This window comes from Elaeis guineensis, chromosome 8 (assembly GCF_000442705.2).
Source record: "Elaeis guineensis isolate ETL-2024a chromosome 8, EG11, whole genome shotgun sequence".
NCBI classification, from domain to species: domain Eukaryota; kingdom Viridiplantae; phylum Streptophyta; class Magnoliopsida; order Arecales; family Arecaceae; genus Elaeis; species Elaeis guineensis.
The window spans coordinates 130075992-130090457 of NC_026000.2; the positions used below are offsets into that span (position 1 = coordinate 130075992).

Sequence of the window (14466 nt, forward strand, 5' to 3'; positions counted from 1 at the left end):
TTTCTTATGAAAATATTTGACAATATAAGTTAGTCATGAATCATTCATCTTTCTCAGTGGGCGCAACAAACTAAAGCAGGAGCTCATGGTTTAAAAGCTGATGCTTGTATTATCAATTGCTATGTTGCTTAGGAATGCTGAAATTTGTTAGGCTTGTGTTTGGTGCGTTTAGGCTTGTGTTTGGTGCGTTTATGCGGAGTACGGTTACGTGTTAACGTTGAACAAGAGGTAGGATGTCCCTGTATTTCAAGTAAATTTGCCAGGTGAACTTGTGAAAATCTTTGTTGAATGCAATTAACGTCCACTTTCTCAGAGAGGCTTTTCTGGTTTGTGTGGGGCAAACTAGTTTACTCTAGGTTAACCCAGTTTAATAGGCTATATTACTATCATGCATTTACTCAATACTTAATTTCAAGACAGAACAGGGATTCATCATGAATGCTCCAGCTAAAGAACATTTTAAATCTCATCCTGAACGCTGAAGAATTGAAATGGGAATGGAATTTGAATCATCATTCCTATCCCAATTTTTAGAAGCACAATAAATGAATCCATGGAAGCAGAATGACGGTCCATTTTAATGTATAATTTAGTTGGATAAGAGAACGCAATAAATTTGTAATGATTTTCTGAATTTATTATTGACTAAGAACTATAATTTAATTTTATGAAAATTATTTTATGAAAATAATTTTATGTAATGCTTTACTTTCACGGGCATATCATGCCTCGTAGTCTAGCACGGCCCTATTTTTTTTTTGCCGGGAAAAGTTATTGGGAGATGGTTAGGTGCCATCAAAAATTATTATGTATACCCCTCGCATAGTGTTATCCTTAAGCGAGATCTTCATTTCCTAAAGTTCTATTCTTTAGAGGGAAATGGCGGCTAATGGTTCTACTCTCTGTTCTTCAGTGTCATGCAGTAGTGTTGAAACTATTCACTTCTTTGCAGACTACCACCCTACCGTTTGGGGTGATTACTTCATTGATAATTATCCATTACCTTCAATCTTCAGGTTACCCTCTCTCCTCCATACTGATGTTTTTTCTCTGAACCTCTTACAAACGAGCATTGAAGAATGTTTTTCTTTCAATCTCATACTGATGTTTTTTCAATTGATGCAAATTTTTGTGTTAAGAAGTTGTCATATAGATTTTAAATTAGAAATGGGTAATGGTGCGTTTTATTACACCAGCATATACCAACAAAGATAGGAGTGCCACCGTCATGGGTTAGATTTTCTCGACAGGTAAGGTGCAAATAGGCTTGGATAAGTCCAACTAATATCAAATGTGCCATCAAATTTGTAAGTTGCATATGTGGTGGGATTGGTGTGATCTAGGTATCTACTTAAAAGTTTTCATGCATGGTGTGGAGATAAATATGTTTAATAATCTAACCAGATCCTTGGACAATTATAGCTTGACATGTGTCATTTGCTAATCTTATAGTTACCCTAACTTGCAAATAATATCTCTCTCTCTACTCTTTCCTCTTTGTATGGAAGAAAGCATGTACTACGTACCAAGGATCTCACTCTTTATAAAGAACTTGTCAAAGGCTAGCTCCAGAATTTGAAGCCATTAGGCTTGTATGTACCTAGTCCGGGGCAAATCAAGCTGTTGATTGAATAGCAAACTGGGCAAGTAGTACCTGAAGGAATAGTGATTTTGGACAAGTTAGAATTTTATGTACGTGGACTAAAAAAATAAATAAACAAGTGATAGGATAATAGAATGTTTATGAACTAATAAGCTGAATATTTGACATTGTTTTGAATTTTAGACTAAGATGTTGAATGCATTGACATGCATAGATATGGTTATTCGTTTTCAACTACTATCTAAACTCTTTTTCATTTATCTATGCTTCTATATATACATACATACATCTATACGCATACACATCCTATGTTACTAAGTGAAACGCATAAATTCCATTTTAGATCCAGTTTATCAAGTTTTCTGATTAGCTACCCTTAGTTCTCTCTTTATAAATATATTAAGAAGTTACATATATCATCTATGTGCATCTCAAGTTATTTTTATGCATGCCTTTATCCCTCATCTATATGGTTTCTTCTATGCATCGTAAACCACTTTGAAATCCATGTAAAAGTATTTCTAACCATTTCTTATATACATCTCCAACCTTTTAGACTGTACTTAAACTTTAAAAAAACAAAACAAAAATATTAATGCTCTTTCTGTGGTTCATATGTCTTATCTCTATTATCCTCCAACTCCTTTGAACTCTTTTCTTATTAATTTATTTGTTAAATAATTCCTTCAAATTTTGATTAATTAATTTTTTAAATGTGTATTGCATGTATTTGGTTCCTTAGTAGATGTACATATATGTATAACACATAATAGATATACACACACACACATTTTAACTAAAATTCCTATCCAATCACTTTATCTCGAAGGTTGGTGCTTATGATCCATGCTTCTAGAACTCAAAGATGCTTTGCTCTATTGAGCTTCTCTTTCTCAAATTGAATACACTATTGACCAGAATTTCGGGTGCTCTCAGGTATCAAACAATACTGGTCATTTTTCTTTCTAATTTTATCTGCATTCTCAAAAATGATATAGAGATCCTATTTCCTGGAGAGGGAGAAAGAGTTTACAGTTTAAAACGTGAAACTCTAAAAGATGTGTTTTTAATTCTAAAAATATACATGTATTTATGCATTTTGAAAAAAAGGATCGGGATCACTTTAAACACAAGATCTATTTGTCCACGATTAGTGCTATCCAAATTAGAATTATAATAATTAAAAAAAGGACCAGACATTTGATGTATGATCTACAAAAGATCAAATTAAATAACAGAGATGGATTTGGATGCTTTGACTCCCAAACAACATGCTTTCCATCTGCCTATTACATGTAATCACATAAAAGAAAAATAGGTGCCATAAAAGAGAAATTTGTTACCCCAAAAATGGTGACTCTCAACTCTCAATCTCAATTAACATGTCACATGTCATGGACTTTGGAAATCAGGGAAACAAATCTGAAAAAATTTATCATGAAAGCTAAATATAAAACTATGTAGAAAACCCTGATTTTTCAAAATTGGTGTAACCAAATAATGAACTCTTGATATATTTTTTCATTTCCTTATAAAATACACCTTTTTTGAATGAATAATTTTGAATTAAAAATGAAATAACCACTAATAGAAGCTTCATGTGGAAGGAAGCAAAAAACTAGCTTCATTTTAAATTAAGAACTTATCTATTTGTACCAAGAAAAATAGAAATCTATCTATCCATGATTAATGCTATTCAAATTGGCTGAAGTTTTCAGAATTTTTTTTGATGAAATATTTTTTTTTAAGAAAAAAATCACCCATTTGATATCTAATCAAAAAAGGTAACAGATGATTGGACTCCCATTAACACTCTTCCACCCAAGCATTACTTGTAATCACACAAAATGGAAAATATATAGATTAAATAAAAAAGAAATATGTTGCACCAAAACATTGACCATCAAATCTCAATCTCAATAACATGTTATATACATTTAATTTATTTTTTTCATTTTAATTCATGGGTTGCCATGACCATAATTTTACCTGTCATAAAAATATCTAGAAAATTTTTAGATTTGGCGCAATTTCTCTTTCAAGTGGGGTTTGAGGTGGCTATATGTTCAGCTTTTAACTTAACCATTTTCCAATGCACAGTTTCTAGGATCAATACTATAACATCATTTATCTCTTCATAATATTGATTGTATATTTGCAGAAGTCAGAGGCATGTATCATAAAAAGGATTGAAGAACTAAAAGAGGAAGTAGTGAACTTGCTTAAAAATGCTAATGATCACGTACAAGGGATGGAATTAATTGATGCACTTCAACGCTTGGGTGTGGCATATCATTTTGAAAAAGAGATAGATGAGAGACTAAGCCAAATTTTTAATTCCCATATTGAGGGTGATGATTTGCATGCCGTTGCCCTTTGCTTTCGACTCTTGAGACAACATGGCTACAATATACATGCAAGTAAGCAATTTTCAATTATTGTTGTAGCTCTTCTTTAATGTTTACTCACATAAGATGTATAAAATTTGGATAGATGTTTTTATCAAGTTAAAAGAAATTGATGGGAGTTTCAAGGCTGCCTTAAGAAATGATGTGAGGGGTTTGTTAAGCCTTTATGAAGCTGCTTATCTTGGCATCCCAGAAGATGATATATTAGACGAAGCACTTAATTTTGCAAAATTACATCTCAAATCCATGGAAATCTATATGAGAACACTTCTTGCAACACAAATGCTAGATGCCTTTGAGTTGCCTTTACATAGGAGAATGAGGAGGTTGGAGGTAAAGAATTATATCTCCATGTATCAAGAAGATGAGGGATGAATTAATATAGTATTAGAGCTTGCAAAGTTGGATTTTCATATGCTGCAATCAATTCATAGAGAAGAAGTTAGGAGCATCTCTATGTAAGTTTCCGTCTCTCAAGTTGCAAATATCAGGTTGTTGATTAGTTTAATTTGTCATTATTTGTTTTAGATTAGGAATTATTATTATAGATACTTGAAGCATATGTTTATCTTGTTTGGTAGAAAGGTCATATACTTATTACTCTCTCCTTCCTGGAAGGCTAATATCTGTTAGATTATCATCAAAATTGGGTCATTTGATTAATTTATAAAAGTCTGGCAACATCTCAACATAAAATTTTTTCAACAATATATGAAAACCTAGAAACTAAATGGTTGTCAGTCCTTGATAAAGTTACATGTATTCCACATATATATGAAAACTTGCATTTGTGTTTATGCAAAAGCACAAGCAATTTTGGAATTGTATCAATTCCATATATACCGCCGTCCAAGTATAAGTTAGATTAGTATCATATATATTAGTTGAAACTGGATAAGTAAAATTTTTATCAATGTAGTAATCCAAATTATACTTTTATTGAAAAGTGTGTCAAGGAGTCACCACTAATGTTCAAATCATGGACCTGTACCAAGTGGAGTAGGGTACCAACTAGCTTGGGCAAAAGTGGTTGATCATCTAGGGTATTCTCACGTATTTAAACTAAGCACAAACCATGTGATACACAAGGATATAATGCTAACCCAGAATTGTTTAGGATCTATATATTCAAGAAACTTTATGGACTACAAGTTATTTGTCCAATTTATTTCTGGTGGTAACTAACTTTTAATCATTCAAACTCCTTATTAATGCTAGACAAATTCTCAACATTTTTTTGCCATGCAAAATCTTTGTATTTTGTTAAAGAATCTCTGCATATTAGTGACTTAATCCATATGTTTACTTAAGTTTCACATTTTTTTAATAAGAATATTGTAATTCAAAAATCTTTGCTTTGTCAGTCATTCATTGATTCATATGTCTATTTTTGAAGGTCTCTTAACTATGTTACTTGTATGTAATATTGTATCACCTTAACTATTTCCTCTATATATCAGTCATATATGATCCATTTTTGTGGCAATTTGATTTTATTAAGGTTGAGATTTTATTTAATTCTTCCTTCTACATGTCACATAGGTGGTGGAAAGCACTTGATCTTGCAAAAAAGCTAACATTTTGTAGAGACAGAGTAGTTGAGTGTTATTTTTGGAGTCTTGGGGTGTACTTTGAGCCTCAATATTCTAGAGCTCGAATTTATTTCACCAAGGTGATTGCTTTACTTTCAATCATGGACGATATCTATGATGCTTATGGCATGGTAGAGGAACTCCAAGCATTTACCGAAGTCATCCAAAGGTTTGAGCATCTCCTATTAGCTCTTGAATTTTTCTCTTTCTTGAAGCATTTGGATATTACATAGATCAAAAAAGTAATATATGAAATAAAATCTAATTATAAAAAATAAATAAAAAATTAAATAGCATCAATTTTTTGATCAAGATACTTAAAAATTTATGCATGTAAATTTTAATTACCTATACTGCTATGTTCTGCAAACTTTGGGAATTGGACTCCACCTTCGACTCCATAAAATTTTTTTTCAAAAACTATCGCAGAGTTAGTTTTTGACTGCAACCTCATTATGGAGGGAGAAATACTCCAATTCTTAATATTATCTCCATAAGTCTCAAATCATAAAAAGTGAAAAGGAAAAATAAAAAATTCGAATTACAAAATACACACAAGGAAAAGGCATGTTATAGCCTCTGATTGACAAAGTAATTTTAGGGCCCAAACAAATCAGAACCTTTACTTTTTAAGGATTGTTTGGAGCAAAATATTGTAGCTCATGGAACAACAACCTAGTTGAAGAATTAATGATTCTGAATCTGTCAGACTTAAATAAACCACTCATATATCCTCTTTATCTCAGTGTCTTCTAGCAACAACCTACTTAATAAGGCATATTGAAAAAGCCCTTTCAGATCCCCCCCCCCCTCCCCTTTTTGTCATTTTTTTTTTCTTTTTCTTGAAAAATGATATTATGGCCTTATACAATTTAACTAATCAATGATTAAAGGAATCCCCAATGCCTATCTATACTGTAGAAGGAACTTTGTCCAATCGATAAGAAGAGGTTTCACAGAAACTTCCTATACTTCCATGTTACTTGCATAAAAAGGCTTCTAACCTCTTCCACCATAATTTATTAGCGAATGAAGAAGAAGTTAAGCCACCCTATATATTTGTCGTCGTTTCCTCATGTTTCTTTTCTCTTCATTCTTTTTTTCTCCATCTTGACTATAATAGATATAACTGCATGCAGGTGGGACATAGAGGCAGTGGATCAACTAGAGGAGGTCTATAAACTCCACTTCCTTAATCTATATAACATAGTCAAAGAATTTGAGGAGGAGCTCGCAAATGAAGGAAACTCCTATAGAGTAGAATATCTAAAAGAATCAGTATGATAACTATCTTAATTATCATATCATCAAGCTCTTTCTTCAAATAATTTTAGGGAAAAAAAAACTCATGATAGCATGCATCTCTGATTTGAGTCGACTACTAATCTTCTTTCTCTAAATGTATATGTGCAAAATCACCATCTATATTAACTATTTCATTTTTCATGTCATTCTTGAAAAGAGAATGACTGTTTGGGCTCAGTGAAGATATAAATTTGATTAGTTATGTTGAGATTCAAATATGATGCAGCTCAAAGAAGTATCAAGGGCTTATTTTGAGGAAGCCAAATGGAGGGATGAAGGTTACGCGCCGCCTCTTAAAGAATATCTGACTGTTTCATTGATCTCCTGTTGCTATGCTGCATTATCCTGTACTTCTTTCGTTGGCATGGGAGAAAAAATAGCAGAGGAGGCATTCGATTGGGTTACAAGCTTCCCAAGAATCATAAAGTCTATTTGCTCAATCTGCCGGCTCCTGGATGATGTTGGATCCAGTGAGGTAATAGTGTTTAGAAGCTATTAATCTGTTAATTTTACAAAACCATTCTCAGGCTGCCAATGAGTTGAGCTTAGTTGAGCTGCTTAATCTTCATCATCTTGGTATACAGAGTAGTGTTGCATCTTGACATGAGCTTAGGCTATGGTCAGGTATAAGCATTCAAGTTCAGCTTGTGATCTACCTGAGCAAGGTGGTACTGGAGATGAACACTAGACATGAACTTTTGCAAGCTAGTTAAAGACAGCTGGAACATGCCTTACTTATAAGCTAACCCCCAAGATATTGGTCTTGGTTTCCCATTTAATTTCTAAATGAACTAACTCAAAATGGAGTCTTTTTGTTCAGGAACTTCCAAGTTGTTCTGCATAATTATTTCAGTTATACATTCTTTTCTAAATATTGTAGTTTGAACAAGAGAGGAAGCATATCTCATCGGCAGTCCAATGCTACATTAAAGAGCATGGAACTTCAATGCAAGAGGCATGTGAGAAGCTACTGCGAATGATTGAAGATGAATGGAAAATTCTAAACCAGGAGTGTCTTTGTATGACTACCATGCCAACGTCTTTGATCATGCCGGTCATCAACCTTGCATGAATGATGGAAACCATATACAGAAAGTATGATTCATACACGCACTCTTTGGCTATAATGAAAGATCATATCACATCATTGCTGGTCGAGCCCATTTCCTTCTGAGAAGGCTATATCAAAGATAATATCTGCTTTCATATAGGTTTGCCTATCTATCTATGACATTGTTGATTTGGATTTTCCTATTGTTGGTCTTTCTTGTGTGAGGGGGAATAAGTGCTCTATTTCCATGTCTGTTCTTGGTATCTTATAGCTTTTGTAATCCTCTAAAACACTTATCATTGTCAAATGAGCAAGTTAATTCTCAATAAAAATATATGATTTTATTATTCAATCATCTTGACTATAGCAACAACTTTATAAAAAATATTGTGGAATTTTCTCCATTATTGCACATTAGCCTTGAAAAAAATTGTCAGTCAAGATCGCTGATTTTCTCAACAATTATATACCAACAAAAGCTTTTGCAGTTAATTTTGTGACCCAAGAATGGTTCATGAATAAGTCATGAATAGTTCATGAATAAAATTAGTTAGTAAAAGGACTACACTCAGTTGATTTAACCACCTATGAATAGTTTGGAAAATCATTCAGCTACTAAATAAATTATTAACTCAAGCAACAGGCAGTATAACAGTCACAAATGCAAGCAATGGTGAGGGATTAATCATGACGTTCTTGAAGAGCATTTGTTCTTCCGCCGACTGTAAGGTATAGGTAACTGATAGAAATCTAAGCCTTGATTTGTATTTTTGAGGAGTACAACTGATGAGAAAGTGCCCTCATAGAGATCACAGTAGGAGTGCAGGTCTCTAGCAGTTTCTATTGAGACAATGGCATCAATATGATGATGAAGCATGACAGTCATCTCCATTGAGATTCAACAAGTAGTGCTTAAACATCTCTAGTAGGACTACAATTAGATTGTTTCTCTGGAGTCCCAAAGATCATTTAGGACTCATTTGATTCATGGGAATTGGAGGCTGAAAAATGTGATTCCTAGGAAGTTAAAATTGATCCCTTTTGTTTGGTTAGAGTTTTCAAAAAAGAAAGATTGGAAAATGGTGTTGGGAATACAATTCCCACATTTTATGGGAAAGAAAAACTCATGGAGGAGGTTGATTTTTGGAATTTGCATTGGATAGAAATTAGAGATTTTTTTGTCCAAAAATACCCTTGTAATGCTATCTTTTTATATTATATTAATATAGATATTGTTCTAATATTAGATTAATATATTAACATTAACATAATAATATATTATTTATATTAATATAAATATTTTATTAATATTTGTACAAAGTTTGAGAGCAAAAAAAGGTCTTATGCCTATTAAGGATATAATAGACATTTTATGCAGTTTTTTCAGCAAAGTGCATGCTCAACGAGACATAAGCCATTTTGGAATAAACAACTTTTTCGTGATCAACCAAATATGCAAAAACTATTTTCCTAGATATGATATTTTTAGAAATCAACTTCTCAAAAATAGTATTTTGAGGAAGAAAAATTCTTCCTGCAAACCAAACATTTCCCTGGATCTCCTCTTATCCCATCCAAATTAGTAGTAATACCAGATGATTTTACCCCAAAAAATGGTCATCATTCATGAATGACATCATAACAGATCGATGGACGATTCAAATATTCATGATTGGAACAAGTAGATACAGTTCATTACCTAAGGTGCAGGGAACCAAGTAGAACAGGGTAGGCTGACCATGTTCATTCATTAGGTATGAACCAAGCCATGTCAAGTATATATAAGCCTTCTCTTAGGACCAAATACTTGTCACGGATGATCATGTGGACTAAAGCATTTCCTAGTTTGTAATTCTCTGCTTTTTGGACCATTAATAAAAAAAAAGTTTCAGTCTCATGCATTTCCCATTATTTTCCATCATATTTCCCGACTTTTATTAAGTGGTCTGTTATTGCTGTTTGATGTGCTCTGTGCACCCGTTGTCATTGTATTTTAGAATTCGGAGTTCTCCATGTAGAGCACTCCCCGGAGTTTGGGTTGCTGATTTTATCATGTGGAGAATATGAGCTTGTGAAGCATATCACCGAGGAAGATGATGATGAGTTCTGATTATGACTTTGTTGTTGCACCTCCAGGATTCGGTACCACATGGTGTAGCAGGAAGAAAGAAGAAACAAAATAAAAAACACAATACAAATACGTGACCATCCTGATGCCTCTGATCTCACAGTTCGATCCATCTGGTAGATAAACAGTGCCCTCACTGCTCCTCAGGGAGCCAAACTGCTCCTCTCTGCAACATACATGATAGGTGCATGCAGAATCTAAAATTCACTACTAGAAAGAAGTAGATACCTCATCAGATATTTCCAGAGCATCACCCTCTGAGTCGCTACTGGCCGTCGCTGTAGTAGCCTTCGTCCGATCCCTGAATTGAGGGCAATCTCTAGCTAGATGCCCCAACTCGTCAATCCGGTAATATTTGGTCTTGCTCAAGTCCATCGTCTTGGACTTGGACCATCCTCGCTGCGATTTTTTGTCGCCCTGTCTGCCGTCTCCTGCTCCTCCAAAAACCACCAAAGCTGAGCTGCCACCACCTGAGCTCGAAGCTGGATTCTCCCTCCCGAGAACCTCGTTCTAGAGAATCACCGCAGTAACCTCGTCCATCTTGATGGTGCTCTTCCTCATTAGAAGAGCAGTCACTAAGGATTCATACGAAGGGGGAGCAACGCTAGTAAGACCAGCACCCTAGTCTTTTCCTCAACTTTCTCGCCAACACTAAGGAGATCGATGAGGATCTTCTGAAAGTGGCTGAGATACTCCTGCATGCTCTGTCTCTCAATTATCCGTAGCTGGTAGAACTGCCTCCAGAGAAAGAGGGTATTAGTGAGAGACTTCATTATGTACAACTCTTCGAGCTTTAACCACAGCATCGTCAGGAAAGTCTCGTCAAGCACATAGATCACCACCTCATCTGCTAGATACAAGCGGATCGTACTCACCGTCAGCATCTAGAGCCTCCTCTAATCCTGCACCTCCATGATGGTCGGCTTCTCGTCACATAAGAGAGCATCTATCAACCCTTGCTAGATGAGCACGTCTTTCACCCTTGCCTACCACAAGGAGAAATTGCTCTTTCCATCAAATCTATTGATCTCCACCTTGATTGTGCTTGTCTTCTCCATCTTCTGTCTCAATCACCACCACTGTAACCTACGCTCTGGCACCACCTTGCTTTGATACCAATTGTTGCGCCACCAAGATCCGGTACCACATGGTGCAGCTAGAAGAAAGAAGAAATAAAATAAGAAATACAATACAAATATGTGGATCAGCCTCAAACCTACCTCTATGGGGTGTGCAAGCTTCACTATAAGAGAATAAAATAAGATCAATATAAGAGGAACTTACCATTTAACCCTTATACAAGAGTCTCTCAAGAAAAAAATCTTAAAATCCTCACAAAAGCTCTTTGAAATCTTTGTTGAAGTCTTTCTACACCTCTAGAACGTCATCAGCTCTCTAACACAATAAACGGCTCATCAATCGGAGTTATAGAGACTCCAAAAACTTCAAAAAACTATTACACTAGGAAACAGTCTTAATCAATCCTAGAACCATCCGTGACTGTTTGATCGTGGCCAGCTCACACCAGTGCTGTTCGATTGTGCAAAATAGCCTCTGATCATGCCTGATCAAACTCAGAATCAATCTCAGCCATCCGATCACGAACTGCTCGCTCTAGAGCCGTTAGATCGTGCAAAAATTATCATAGACCACGCTTAGACTGCGACTTCGGTCCACACGCTCCCATGAACTGCCAGCACTGGCTTGGGCGCCCGCACGCGCTAGGCCAGCCCACCCACACACGCTGGGCCGGCTTGCATGCACGCCCACACTGGGCCCGCCCAGGTGCTGGGCCGTGCATGGCTGCACGTTGGGCGTGTCTCCGCTGGGCCGGACGGTGCTCCGCAGGTCCCCGCCGGCCTGCCGTCACCTCGTGCACCATACCATCTTCTCTTATGCGTAACTTCTCCATTTGGACTGTTCTTGGGCTCGTTGGACTCCGTTTTTCATCTTGGATCTCGCTGTGGGCTCAATGTGGATCGAATCTTAAGGTGTATTTCCTAACATTTGTTAGATGCCACATTGTTTGAGTGCGCATTATTTGGTGAGGAGAGTACAAGTGGAAATTACTTTGCCATTACTCTTTCTTCGTTGCTTCTAATTTGCAGTTGTTAGGTATTAATCTGTGCTTCAGAGCATGCAAATTAGTTGGATTATAAATTTAGATTACTTGTGGATATACTTTTTCTAAAATGATGATGTTGGTAGTTCTCTCAAGTGAAAGCCAATCAAGGTTATATGCTGCAAATTGTCTTTGTTCAAATAGTAAAGTTGAGCCAAGGAAAAAGGGAACAACGAGATGGCTTATGTGTTAATACCAACAACAAAATCTTTGAATATTTTAATGTCCAAGGAAAGAGGTGTAGTGCTTATTGAGATGGGTTCTCTTGCCTGTCGCTAGTTTTTTTTTTTTTTTGGATGAAAATGAGTTAGGAAAGCTCTAATTCAATAGTTATATATTAATAATATATGGGTTACACATCTTATAATTAGAAGGTTACAGATGCTCTGTTTTCAGAATGTCTTTCAGCGAAACAGAGATAAATCCTTCTTCGATTTCCATCATATTGATTTGTTCTGAGGCCTCCATATTCATTGATGCTTCTTTGAAGCTTTATTCCAGGTTGCGTTCAGCACATTAATTAGTTGTGTATATTTTAGTTGGAACTACTTTTGAGTTTTCTGTCAACCTTTCTGATCAGAGTTTCTAACAGCACCTGTTTCAGCGCTTGTTTTCAGTTCCTGTTTCAGAATGTTTCTGATAGCCTGTATCGAGTGCTCCTCTTCCCCTTCTACATTCTCAGTCCAGGATATGAACAGCCTCAAGACGTGCTTGCCTACGTAATTACGAAGATAGGCATCTCTCAGTTAAACTCCATTGGATTGCTTGCATTTATGTTGTTTTGAGCCTTTGCTAAGGTGGGGCTCGCGTTACTTGGAATATGGCAATGGGTGGCTACATCCCAAGCAATTGCCCATTGACACCTTGGAGGAAATACTGATGCTGATGTGATATTGCCGACAATGGTGATAGAATGCTAACAAGGAAATGATGGGTGGACCTGTGGGGACCTCCAATAATTAGGTCAAATTATTTTATTTGAAAGTTTTTCCACAGGTACCTGTATAAAATCTTTAAATAAGGGAACCAACGAGGCAATAGATAAAAATTAATGTGTTTGAATCTTCCCTACCATGACATTCGTTAATATGTTTGAATTCTTTCCATCTAGTTAAAATAACATATGATAGACAAAAATTAAATTAAAATTTTTACATATATACCCTCCTAAATATTTAAATTTACATAAATATTCTTATCAAATTTCTATTTGCATATGTATCCTTATAAATTTTTCTTTTGCATGCCTGCCTATAAAGATATTTCAGTCTTTTTAATTTTAAATAGTTAATTTTTTTTAAAGGTGTTAGATGGTGTGGGTATATATGCAAAAATAAAGAAAAAGAAGGGTCTATGTGTAAAATAAGTATTTTATGAGGGTATACATATAAACAGTAATTTTGAAAGGGTATTTATGCAAATTTGAATGTTAAGGAAGGGTATACATGTAAAAAATCTTAATATAAAAGAATATGGATAACAGATTCCAGGACCATTTTTCACATATAATAGAATATTAGTAAATTATTTTTTTATCTAAATATTGCTTGAAAAATACTTATTTTGAACAATATAAATTTTTGGATAAATTTTTATCCTCCAAAGAATGAGCCCTTAAAGTAGAGTTAAATGGAAGCAATTTTTTAGGATACAAGAAATCCAAGCATCCCAATCTCCTTTTCATATCTTAAGAAATGCTCCATGAAAAGAACTCTGTTCTCATCCAAATCAGACTTTTGTGAGACTTTTGTGTGTGTATGTGAGAGAGTATTTTTATGGCCATGAAAAAAAAGGATAAAAAAGGGAAGCAAATAGAGGCACGCCAGTAGCATGAAAACAAGCTAATGTAACATCATCAGAAACCAATAATTGGTTTATCTCATCCATAGAGACATAATTGAGCCATGCCAAGTTGAGTAGTTAGAGCTCAAGCTCGAGTCGATTCAAAATATTCGGATTTGAAACTCAATTTAAAATTAATTAAATTTTAATATCCTAAGCTCAAGCTTGACTCGATTGAAAAAAGATAATACTCAAGATCGATTCGAATATCAATCGAACTATACTTGAACTCAAATTCGAATTTTAGCATACTCATAATATATTATAAATAAAAATAATATATACACACATATAAAAACTTGAATATATTTGCGAGTCATTGAGTTGAGTATCTAGCTACTTGAGCTCGATAGTAGCTGAGTCGACTTGAGCTGCATCCCTAATCACTTATGTCTCTTTGATGTTGTAGCTTATT

General features: G+C 34.9%; 1 pseudogene; it reads left to right on the forward strand.

The window, feature by feature from the left end:
- Window positions 1-32: 32 nt before the first annotated feature.
- Window positions 33-8311, forward strand: LOC105032420 (alpha-humulene synthase-like; annotated as a pseudogene).
- The last annotated feature ends 6155 nt before the right edge of the window (window positions 8312-14466 follow it).